The sequence below is a fragment of the Daphnia pulicaria genome, chromosome 8 (assembly GCF_021234035.1).
Source record: "Daphnia pulicaria isolate SC F1-1A chromosome 8, SC_F0-13Bv2, whole genome shotgun sequence".
NCBI classification, from domain to species: Eukaryota; Metazoa; Arthropoda; class Branchiopoda; order Diplostraca; family Daphniidae; genus Daphnia; species Daphnia pulicaria.
The window spans coordinates 1453269-1465512 of NC_060920.1; the positions used below are offsets into that span (position 1 = coordinate 1453269).

General features: G+C 39.7%; 1 protein-coding gene and 1 pseudogene across 1 annotated transcript in view; one reads left to right on the forward strand and one right to left on the reverse strand.

Annotated features, from left to right (window-relative positions):
- The window catches only part of LOC124312357 (collagen alpha-1(I) chain-like), a 1404094-nt gene that overhangs the window by 797154 nt on the left and 594696 nt on the right, over window positions 1-12244 (reverse strand). The gene's annotated exons all lie outside the window — the stretch shown is intronic.
- Window positions 2173-3227, forward strand: LOC124310701 (annotated as a pseudogene).

Consider the following 12244-nt stretch of genomic DNA (forward strand, 5'->3'; position numbering starts at 1 on the left):
TGGCAAACTATGAAATGGTCAGTCTACACCCGATTGAAGAGGACCAACAACTAGCCGGAGGGTACGCACAACCGATGGAGAATTCGAAGAGAGGTACATAAAATGACGGTATGCAAACTTTTCGAATTTTTGTTTAAGGAACAGAAACAGTTTTTGCTTACCAAAGATTTATGGAGTTAGGAAGCAGAAATTGAAAGATGAGAGATTGAGTGCAGAGTGGGGAGAATACGAGAAATGGAGGGTTCAGAAAATGCATAAAATTACGCCTTTTTAACTTTTAGAAAGAAATTGCGGATATAGTACGGTGCAATTTAAACTACTTTCCGACCAACATTGCATTTATTGATTCCGAAGAAGATGATAAATTTGTTTTGCAGTTTTCCAGGTTCTTATAAGACAACGGCCCTTTTTAAAGCCACCAAACAAATAGATAAATGAGTTCAGTAAACGAAGTGTGACTGCGTCCTTTAAGGGGCCGTTCACATACTACGTAGTGGGATTTTGGCGGATTTTTACCCCCTCCCTCCCCTTTGTAGTAGATTGAAGTATTCGAGCTGACTCCCCCCTTGAAATTACGTAGTAGTTTGCTCGACCCACCTTAAAAAATATAGGCCTATATATATTTCGAAACTCAATTATTTCTGTATTAAAAAATAAGCATTCTTTGTATCATTTTTTATAGTGACCAATTGAAAATTAACGATGCAAATAAAAAAATAAATAATACCATAACTGACTGCTCATGAGGAGCTTTCGCCAAAAATAAACAACGACAGCGTTGCCAGCTTAGGAAACACAAACTAAAAAAAATTGTAAATTTTTGAAAATTTGTTTCTACTACGTATCAAATCCCCGGGCTCACCCCTACCCCCGTAGTATTTTGAAGTAATTTGTCTGACCCCCTCCTCCCCAAAAAATTAACGATGCTAATAAAAAAACCAATAATACCATAACAGACTGCTCATGAGGAGCTTTTGCCAAAAATAAACAACGACAGCGTTGCCAGCTTAGGAAACACAAACTAAAAAAAAATTGTAAAATTTTTGAAAATTTGTTTCTGCTACGTATCAAATCCCCGGGCTCCCCCCTCCCCCCGTAGTATTTTGAAGTTATTTGCCTGACCCCCTCCCCCCCCCCTCCTAAGCCCACTACGTAGTATGTGAACGACCCATTAAAATAATTTGCAAGATGGCGTTGTGGCTTATTTTTCCCACCTCGGCCCACTCGGATCTCGGCCCACCTGAATCTCGGCCCACCTGAATCTCGGCCCACTTGAATCTCGGCCCACTCGGATCTCGGCCCACTAGAATCTCGGCCCATTTGAGTCTCGACCCACCTGAGTTTCGGCCCACTCGAATCTCGGCCCACCTGGATCTCGGCCCACTCGTATCTCGGCCCATCTGGATTTCGGCCCACTTGGATCTCGACCCACTTGGATCTCGGCCCACATGGATCTCGGCCCACTTGGTTCTTTTAAGAGCCAAAAAAAAGAGAAAGGCATCGGCCAGAAAGGCAACTGGCCTGACCAAAAAGGCAATTGCCTTTCTGGACTCACCTTTTTTTAATTGGCCTTTCTGACTAACAAGGCGTTTTATTTTTTAAAAAAGTGAACAAGCTTAAACAATTCTTGCAGAAGAAGTAGTATTTAGCAACACACCAGTTTCGTCTAATCTTCTGTTAATTTCTATCAGAAAATTCTAATTTTCGAAGATCTAATTTCAATTTAAACATTAAAATGGATTTACTTGGATCGATTTTGAATAAAATGACTAAGCCTCTGACTATAGATGAACAGAAAAATAAAGCTATGCAAAGTAAGTTTTTCTTCATCCTTTTTGCATGGTGTTATTGTAATTAACCTCTATAATGAATTAACTCCTCTATACCATGTTTTTTGTACACTTTGACAAAAATTCATTATTCAATTAAAATATTGGCTTCTAATTATATCCATCCACAGATAGCGCTTTCAGTAATCAATTACCAGCTTTGTAGTGAATAATGTTTCCGTTTCTTTCTTACTGGACTAATTTTAATTGCAATTGAAATATATTTACTACACGTTTCAAACAGTGTAAGTTATTTTGATCTGGTGTTTCTTTAGTGAACTGAAAAATTTTACATTTTGCTGTCGTCAATAGGTGAAAGAGTTTGTCTATTATTACTTTGACTATGCCAGCCAAGAAGAACCTCCCTTTTCAAGTGCATATGTCTTGCAATCGAGAGAAAACGATGCTGCTTGCACACCTGAGCAATTTTTACCAACATCGTCGATACGTCAAATCAAAAGATGATCACCAGTTGCTGGAAGCACTATGTCCCGTCTCAAATGACTGTGAGCCCTTTGCCCAGTATCCTGACCCGAACAACACGCGCACGTCTATCACCAAACAAGTTGTGCTCTGTGGTGCCATAGCCGACAGTAATATAGCAGTTATATAGCGTATATGTACAGTACATATACATTTACAATGGTATTTCCTGTTTATTCTGTACCTAAGAAAACATGGATCTAATGTCCAGTTCCTTATTAGATACCCCGACACTAAAAATGGAAGATGGGAAAACTGTTCCTGTTCTTAACACTGGGATAGCTAGGACATCTCACAAGCAAATGAAATTTAGAAACCCACCAAACAGGCAAACCAGTCTAAGTGAAGATAACAATTATTTCAGGCCTGGCTGTATCTTCCAATTTTTTTTCACCCATTTTTTACAATAGTGTACAAGGATGATATAAAAACCCAAAAATTGGAGGAAGCACATTCGGGATCTCGACCGTTCTAATCCTAACAACAACGGTCTGCAAAACGAAGATTTTATTGGTCTGAAGGCTACTGATGCTAAATCAAGGTTTCCCGAGTTGTACAACCGCCCAAACCGTACTGCCGAAGGTTGAAATTCGGGACTGAAAACCGTAAATTATACTCTTCGCATGGAATAAAGTAAGCACAATAGTTTAAAATTTCAAATAGAATTTCAAGATAGCTAGCTCGCCATTTTAGGTCTGATTAGTCCCCGCTATTTTGAATTGCGTCTTTTTTTTCTGCAATAGATTACCCTGTGTATTCTTTATGCGGCAGGAAGAGTATTAAAATTTTACGACTTCATTCGTGGGTGGTAGAAATCCTTTACTCGGCATCGCTCACACTGCTGTGGGATGCGTCGCTATTCTCCTTGACAAAGTTTTCCTCGTGAGACATATTAAATATGGCAAAAGCCATTAGGTGAGTCATCTTTTGTGCAACTAAATTTTTTTTTATTGATTGTCGAACCAAATGTTTTTTGAATTCCGAATTGGTAAAATGAGTTGCGACAGTTTTTAGTAAAAAGTTGGGTTCTTGAACCCAGAGCGTAGTTGTGAAATAATTCAGAGCCTTACCGTATCCATGACGACACGAGCACAAAATGTGCTTTAGCAATCGATTTTCGATTTCACTTACCTTTAACTTTCTTGAATCGCAACAAAAGGGAAATGCCCAACATGACTCCTATTTCAATACCAGTGCATCCCTCCCCCTAAACAAAATTGTTTTGATCGTTTATCTGAATTCCTATGTCTCTCTTTTCCTCTGCATTACTCGTCTTCGCATGTGTAAATGAATATTGCAAGTGAGAAAAAAAAACAAGAAATGCTGAAAAGGACAGGAATTACAATGTGAAACTTGAAAAGTTCAAGAGGTATTAAGTCTGCTGAACATAATCCTTTCCCATTGACTGATGATGCATTCGTCAACAGTACTAAAAATTCAAGAACAAACCAGAATATCACAATTCATGCAGAAAATAATCGTGCACTAAGTAACAGTCTTGAAGTACTTAATAAAGTAGGGGATAACATGCAAATCTTTATTCTGTTTGTTTGTTTTTTCATCAGTGCTGAATATGAAAAAGAATGCAGCGAAGAATTGATTCAAGAGAGATATCGATTTACACAGAATTGAATAATTCAGGTGTACCTTCGTTCATCCAGTTACAAATTTCAGGCCTTGTCAGAGAGCAAACAAGAAGGCCAGAAATAGTAATCTTACTTACTTTACTCTTACTCTCCTTGCTGAATTTGCATCAACGTTGGACATGGAATGTGAGACATTAAGTCGTAATTTTTTTGTCATTCTGTAAGCATTGAAATTCTGATGTAACAACACAAATTTTTCAGAAACAATGGATGAGAGGCAGTCTTGATGGTGCTGGTTGACATTTCTCAATTGATTATCAAAATCAGAAACGATATATCAAGAATTTAAAATGTTCTTCAAATTTTTTGAAGTAAAAATTAATTTTTGCAATGTCGTTTCTTCCTGGAACGAAACAGATTTGACACAGACTTTTTGAAACTATCCAAAGCTGTAAAGACGACGTTCCGTTTCAAAAGTACTTAAAGGTTTCAAAGAACTTGCATGGTGGAACGAAGTTGTCGGAAATAACACGAGTCGCATCCTAGGCTATTTCATTTAAATTTTTTTTATTCTGCGAGAGACGTTTGGTATTTCGTGAATATTACTTTAAAAATACATTAAACAAAAAACAAAATTCTATTAATACCACCTGTGCTGACCAAAAGTTTTTAAAATAATTTTTTTGCAAAAACTTTTTGGTTTCATAAATTTGTTTTTTTAAATGTGACGCTTGACATTATTGATTATCAGGTATTTAATAGCTTTATACTAAGTATCGTTAAAAATAATGACATTGACAAGAACTGCGTCAAGTAAAAACAAGACTTGCACCTAAGCACTATTGAACGTAAGCTATAGGCATTTTTTATTTTATGGTATCAGTAGTGCTGGGACCGAAGCGACTGTTGCGGTTTGGTACAGTATCGTGCAACAAAATCAGAGGGTATATTTTAAAATTGTGCTAACAATTTGCGAAGGATTGGACTGCGGCTAGTTTAGCCATTGAACTTTTGATTGACTCTTCGAAAACCGGATGACAAAACTGCGAAAAGAGCTTGTGGCCGCCAAAAAAAAACCATAAAGCCAATTAAGAAAGAGGTTAGATGCGGATCGGATTTGGAGGGGGCAGTTTGCTCCACACAGACGGAATTGATGACCAAAGACGTTGGGTGCGAAACGAAAGGATTTTCTTCCCATCAGCTTAAATCTGAACTACGTAACAGCAGGTGAACAAAAGTGGATCGTGTGTATTCTAACTGGATTTGGAAATACTAGAGCGGTTTACGAAACGTCTGCGGTTTTTATACCCCGGCCCGTGAACGAGCCAAATCACTTATCCCTGCCACTACAAAACTGGAAATGAATTTTTCATTTAGAGACATCCGTTACAGCGATTTAGCGATAAGCTTTTACTTGGTCAACTCGGATGGACCGACGGTGACGTATGACGAAACTTGAAAATTGACCGAACAGTCTTTGGATGCTCTTAAAACTGATAAGACTTCCGACTAAAGAAAATGTGGAGCTGCCCGTCTTGAAACAACCGAAAGAGAACCCCCACACCACCGACGGCCCAGTAAAGACGGATGACCTAATTGTCATTCCACACCTTTTGAACGACATTCTCTCCGTTGCAATATATTTCTACTCGTGAATATTCCGGGTTTTCTTAAAATTTATTCTTATTAGAAAAAAAAAATTAAAAAAAAATTAAATTCTTTTTAGTTTTCTTAGAATTCAAAATTTTATTGTTTTCTTTACTTCATAAAGCAAGTCTATCTCTGAATGTATTTCAATGTGTTGTCTCTTTACAGAAAATATTGATGACTTTACAGGTTGTGATCTTCTCATAGATAGACATAGAGAATCAAGAGCCTCTCATCAAACATCTCAGACTGAGTTGAAAAGTCGCATGAAAGATCCAGATCTGAAGTGGAAGGAGAAAAGAGATTACATACATGTAGAGAGCATGAAGAACTTTATCACAAACAAGGCTTCCATGTTATCTCTGTGCGAAAACCAGATATCTGTTAGGTGTCAAACTTTTTGCCGACAATACCTTTGTCCTACATGTGACATCTATTCATTCCAAGCAAGTAACTCATCGATGTAAATATGAAGTCAATAACTGCCTCCATTTGCTTCAGTGCTCTGAATTCCTGACAAATGAGGGGAACTTGATAACTCTGAGTATTATTTTTATTCTCATGTATAATAATATTAATTCTATTGTGCCAATCCCGTCTTTTGTTACATTTCAGATATACCTTTGTTAATTCCCAACCAATGTGACAATAATTATTTAGGAATTGGGTGCATTCTAGCAGTTCTAACAGTAGAACTAGTCTAACAGTAGAATGCTCTAATTAACCATCTAAGTAATGAAATGATTTGTGAGAACTTATTAAATAATAACATATAAATTTGTTTATTTCTAGCCGTTTTGATTGTTTTTGTACAGTTTTTCAATGCTTAAGATGCGATGCGTCTCAAAGTCCAACAGTAACTGAATATGTATGTATACCGGGCTACTGACCAGGATCTGTTACAAACGAAGACAACTTTATTGAAGCACAGTGGGTTCTCCTGTATTCCCACATTCGCCACATTCGCCACAAGAACAGCGGTACGTCTAATAAAAAAATTGTCGATGGTATCGAAAGAGATGTCTCAAAATGATAAAAGGGTTATTTTTGCTATAATCTTATTTGTTTTCATTTTCTTTTTTTAACTAGATACGTAAAATTAACCGGGTTTTGTTTGACAGAGCCCGCAAATAATTTGAGTTCAATCGCAACAGAGTCAACACAAAATTACTTCTTCGATTCTCTGCTGGGTGTAAAGCTTGTGGCATGTCTCCTCCACTCAATCCACAATATCTTTCTTTGTAACGTTAAAGAAATTTATTTCAGGCTAAGGGACATGATGTCTGCGGAGGATTGACATTTAAAGATGGACGGACCGATGCATAAAGTAACAAAAAATTAGACACAACAGGATCGGAAATAATGAGCTGCACTCACGGTCATGTAGTGCGACACCTTGAATTCCTAAGAATGGGACTATTTTTTTGTTTTTTTTTCTTTGACGTTATTTTTAAATACTGGCCGTTCGCTTTGAACGTGGCAAAAAAGTTAACGTAAAGGCCTGAGTTTACTGATGCCGTCACAAAGCAACACTGGTTCTTGCTTGTCGTAAAGGGATGAAAATACAATCAGTTTTTGGTATTTCTGTCTTTTATCTAAATTACCGCTGTTACGGTTACTGGTTACGGTGCACCTGATTTCCTAGTGAAGAACAAGAGCAGGTTTTTTCTACTCAGAGTCCAAGAGCAAACACATCAAGAACATGATTCGTGTCGGTATACCATTTGATTTTTCGGAAAGATTTCGTTCTGCTTTAATTTTGAAACCCCTTTCGAAAAACAGTGTTCCCCTTTCAGACAAATGAGAAAAAGATGAAGCAGCGAACTAGTTAGTAATTTACTGTCCCATTTCAAAATGTAATATTAATTGGCGACTAGACTTTATCTCTGAATAAATAAAAATTTATGGCAGTCGCTAGATCTCGATGAAAGCTACCTATTTCTGTAAAATTCAAATGAAAACCACTAAAAGGAAAAAAATCGACAGCAAAAGTTTTTGGTTTGCTTTGTTGATTGGGTCGACTACGGATCCGGATAGCAAAATCTGAAATCTGGGATCAGCGACTTTTTTCCTTTTTTCTTTTTCTATTTGAACTATACGGAAATGCATAGCTGTCACCAAATGCTAGCGATTGCCGTAAAGTTTGATTAATTCAGAGTTATTGTTCGGTCGCAAATTAATATATAATTTTGAAGAATATCAGTAAATTACTAGCTAGCTAGCGTCTACCCAATACGCTTTTATATTTCATATTGTGTTGAGTGTTAGTGATTTAAATTTCTTATAAATAGATTGCTTTCACCACGAGCTATCGACTGACGTAAAATTTATTATATTTAGAGTTAAGTCATAATTGTTTTTCAAATTATTTACCGAAGACAGCAAATTACTTAGCAGTTAGGCAACATTGTTTGTCATTTTCCGCAGACATCGTCTTTCGATTTTTCATTCTGAATTGAATTCCGTAACATTTCCCGATGTAATTTAACTCGTGAGAAATCAGACGTTTCAATTTATAAGCAATTTAAACAAATCAATCCAACAATTGCACTCACAAATCAAAAATGGCAATAGTTGAGATAGCAATAAAAGACGGCTGTGAAAGACAACACAATACAAGAATTCCATTAGTGCCCAGTAAAGTTGGAGATGAATATGTGGTTCAAATGTCACCTGACATGTTTCAAGAAGCAGGTAATTCAAAGAAAATCAAGTTATAATTATGGTTATTTAAATCTAATATTGCCTAAAATTTTATCTTTACATAAGACGAGGGCAATGTTGAACATCAGTGTGAAGTCGATCCACTTTCTAATAGCTGCAAGAGGCCAACCAGAAAGTGATTCATCATCATATCAGAACCAAGATGTAAATAATCATCATGTACATTTTTTAAACCAAAATAACAAGTATCGATGTGTGAAAAAGTATTTCTATACTATTAGATTGAGTAATTTACAAACGGAACAACAAATTAGAGATTGAAAATGGTTTATTGTACACTACAATCCAAGAATTGAATAAAAAGATGGGTGATTTGAAACAAGAATTGAAGCAAATAAATTTCATTAGTAAAAGTAGCAACAAGAAAAACAAAATGATGGGTAACGAGCTGCAAGTCATGTAATAATAAGTAAAATCTATCGTAACAATAATTTCTCATTATTTTTACCAATTTTACTCAATTATATTTTTTATCATAGAACAGAGAAATTGGGACTGTATCAGGATTATAGAGTTGGGATAGGGATTGGATTATTCTTTCATCATGAACCCAGGACAATTGGAGTTTGACGGTCCAAGTATTTTTAATGAAGAGTGAAAGCCATTATCTCTGGTGATGGTAAAGTTTTGATTTAAAGAAAAGATAGGTGTGCTAATTTTTTTTAGTAAGGCGTGTGACAGCTTCTGAAATTAAGCTAAAACTGAGTTGGAAAGTTTAATGAAGATCATTGGTTTGTAAGTCAAACGGATGTAACTAATTTGCTGCATGGGAGTTACTGATAAGTAAAGTCCAATGGGCTTGTTGTTACCCGACGGCGATTGCAAAGGAAGGTTGAATCAATGTATTTGTTGTTGGGGGATTTGTTTAGGCATCAGGAGTTGAAATAGGAGAGTAGACACTATGCCAATGATGCCATAAGTTGACAGTGGTTTTTGACCAGTTTTTGGACACATAGCAAATTCCCAGCAAGCATAAAATATACAGCGATGTAAAACTTTATCCATAATTAAAAATTTCCAATAAAGAAATTTGTGGAGGTATTGAACGATTAATTGAAGGAGAAAGGATGAGCGAAGCGGAGAAGGAGCTGAGAAGGAGAGAGAGAGAAGTATTTGAGAACAACCCCAAGTTAGTGGGGATGGAGGTGTATGTTGGAAAAATGGTGCGGTCCAAGTAAATCAACAAACAGTAAACGGGAAAAACAAACAAAGAATATTGGGGGGAGCAGCCGTTATTGCAAATGTCGTTTGAGCGGCGGTTGTTACTGTTTGCGAACCAAGGATAGGAAGTTGTCACAGTCGATGGAATTAAAGCCATTGGCGCATTAGGTAATCCAAAAACGGTGGGAGCAGGTGCTATAGTTATGATGAAAAATGGCGTGGACGAAGAAGTTGTGACGTTATTGGGGCAAACGTTGTGACGATTGTTGTTGACGGAGCTAACAGGGGATAAACATGGAGCTTACAAACAAGGAGCCTTAACAATGGAGCCAATACAAACACGGAGCTAACATAGAAAGGACGTTAAACATAGAGTAGATGCACGCACGACCAAGATTTGTTACGATGCACACACGAAAGAGATGGTCACTTGATCTCAAATTTTGAACGTAGACGTTGTGACGGTTTCTGGAACTAAAAGTTCGAATAGATGCTGTTGTACATGAAATTAAAGCACCAAATAATGTGGGGCTGATAAACATAAAATACGACGCAGTAGACGGTTAGAATAGTGATAAAGAAGACATCGTTGTAGCATCTCCAGTGAAGCAAATCGTAGCTGATGAGATAGCAGCTGGTATCGACAACAAACTTTTGGGAATGTGACTGATGTCACATCCATTTTCTCGAAAAATTTGAACATCCCGTTGTCCCCATCTGCGGAGCAAAAAACGGAGATTAAAGCAGCTGTCGCCAATCACTTCTCCGACGTTTTTTATCAGTCTACGGGCCTCCGGTGCATGATTGGTCCGGAAATGATCATGCAGCTACAAGAAGACGCCATCCCATACTACGTCAACGGAGCCCGACCCATTCTCTTCGCTGATAGACCGGAAGTGAAACAATTGCTGAACGACTACTTGGAACAGGGTCTGATTGCCCCAGTAGAGGAAGCCACTGACTGGGCAGCACTGCTAGTGGTCCTTCGCCGCTCCAAAGAAAAGCTGAGAATCGTCGTGGATCTTACCCGCCTCAATAGATTTGTCCGTCGTTCCACCCATCCACTCGAACGCCTCGGGATGCGGTCGCAGAAATCGACAGCGAAGCAAATTTTTTCTCGTGTTTTGACGCTGCAAATGGTTATTACCAGATCCCGCTGTACCCGTCCAGCCAAATTCTAACAACCTTCATGACGCCGTGGGGCCGATTCAAATTCCTCCGGGCGTCTATGGGGCTTAGTTGTTCAGGTGATGAATTCAACCGCCGTGTGGGTATGGCATTCGTCGACCGAGTCAACACCGTTCGCGTCGTGGACGATTTACTCCGCTTCGACCAAGATTTCCCAGCGTACGTGAAAGGTTTGTGTGACCTCCTACAAGCGGCCCGGATGGCCGGCATCACACTGAGCCTGGAGAAGTTCAAATTCGAGGAGCCCAAAGCAGCGTGGGTGGGTTACGAAATTCAACACGAAGAGTTCACGCCCAAACAACATCACGGAACTCCGATCTTTCATGGGACTCGTGGAACAACTAGCTGGATTCTCGGCGGACGTTGCCGCCGCAAAAGGACCGCTTCACCCACTACTCAGTTCCCGGAACCCCTCTATCTGGACCGCCGATCATGAGATCGCGTTCGAGGCGGTAAAGTCAGCGTTACTGGCGCCCCCGATTTTGGCCAGTTTCTACCTGGTGCGAGAGATATATTTACAGGTAGACGCTTCCCGGAAGAATGGGATGGGGTACGCCCTCCTACAAAAACACGACGCGCACTGACGGCTCATCGAAGCCAATTCCCGCTGGTGCACAGACACGGAATTCCGCTATGCGATTGTGGAACTTGAACTGGCAGCGGCCGAATGGGCCATTTGAAAATGCAAGTTGTATTTGAAGGGCCTCCCCGTTTTCACGGTAGTGGTGGACCACCAAGCGCTCGTGCCAATTCTCAACAATTACACACTCGACGCCGTGAAAAATCCAAAAATCTAGCGCCTAAAAGAACGCCTTGCCCCTTATATCTTCACCACTGTGTGGCGCTAAGGAAGAAAGCAACCATTCCGGACGCTCTTTCACGGGCGCCAATAAACGACCCTGGCCCCGATGATGAAGCAGCCAATTCAGATGTCAAAGCGTCTGCCCACCAAACCATCATTACCTGGATTGCCGGAATCTGCTCCAATGAAAATGTGGATCCGCCTGCCATGGATGAATCCGCCGCTCTTCCTGATTTGCCCGACCCGCTAATCAAAGAGATCCGTGTGATATATGGCCCCGAATGGCGGTGATTATTCCGCGTTAATCGCGGCGATGAAATCCGGGTTTCCTGACCGTCGAGACCGCGCACCTGCTGCAGGGGGAAATTATTGGGGCATCTAACACCAGCTATCAGTGGACCACGGTATTGTGTTGTTTGGACAACGGATCGTGATACCACAGGCGGCCCGGAAGAACGACCTCAAAAATCTCCACGCGGCTCATCAGGGGATCGTGCGTACAAACAGGCGTGCCCGACAGACCGTATACTGGCCGGGCATTACGAAAAAAATCACGACGCTTCTTTCTACCTGCTCTACATGCCAGGAACGTTTGTCAATAAACCAGCAGGAGCCTATGATGTCTGACCCCTTGCAAATGCTGTTCGGGCACCAGCTTCGTTTGATCATCCCAGCCCATCGTTTGGCGCACGCGATGTGTTGGAAATCCGTCATGGGGGCGAGGGATCGGCAGGCGACAATCAATGTGGACTTCAAGACACGCTACGACCTTCGCTCCCGTGACCTCAAACCACTGCCAATCGGCACCAACGTGCGCGTGCAGG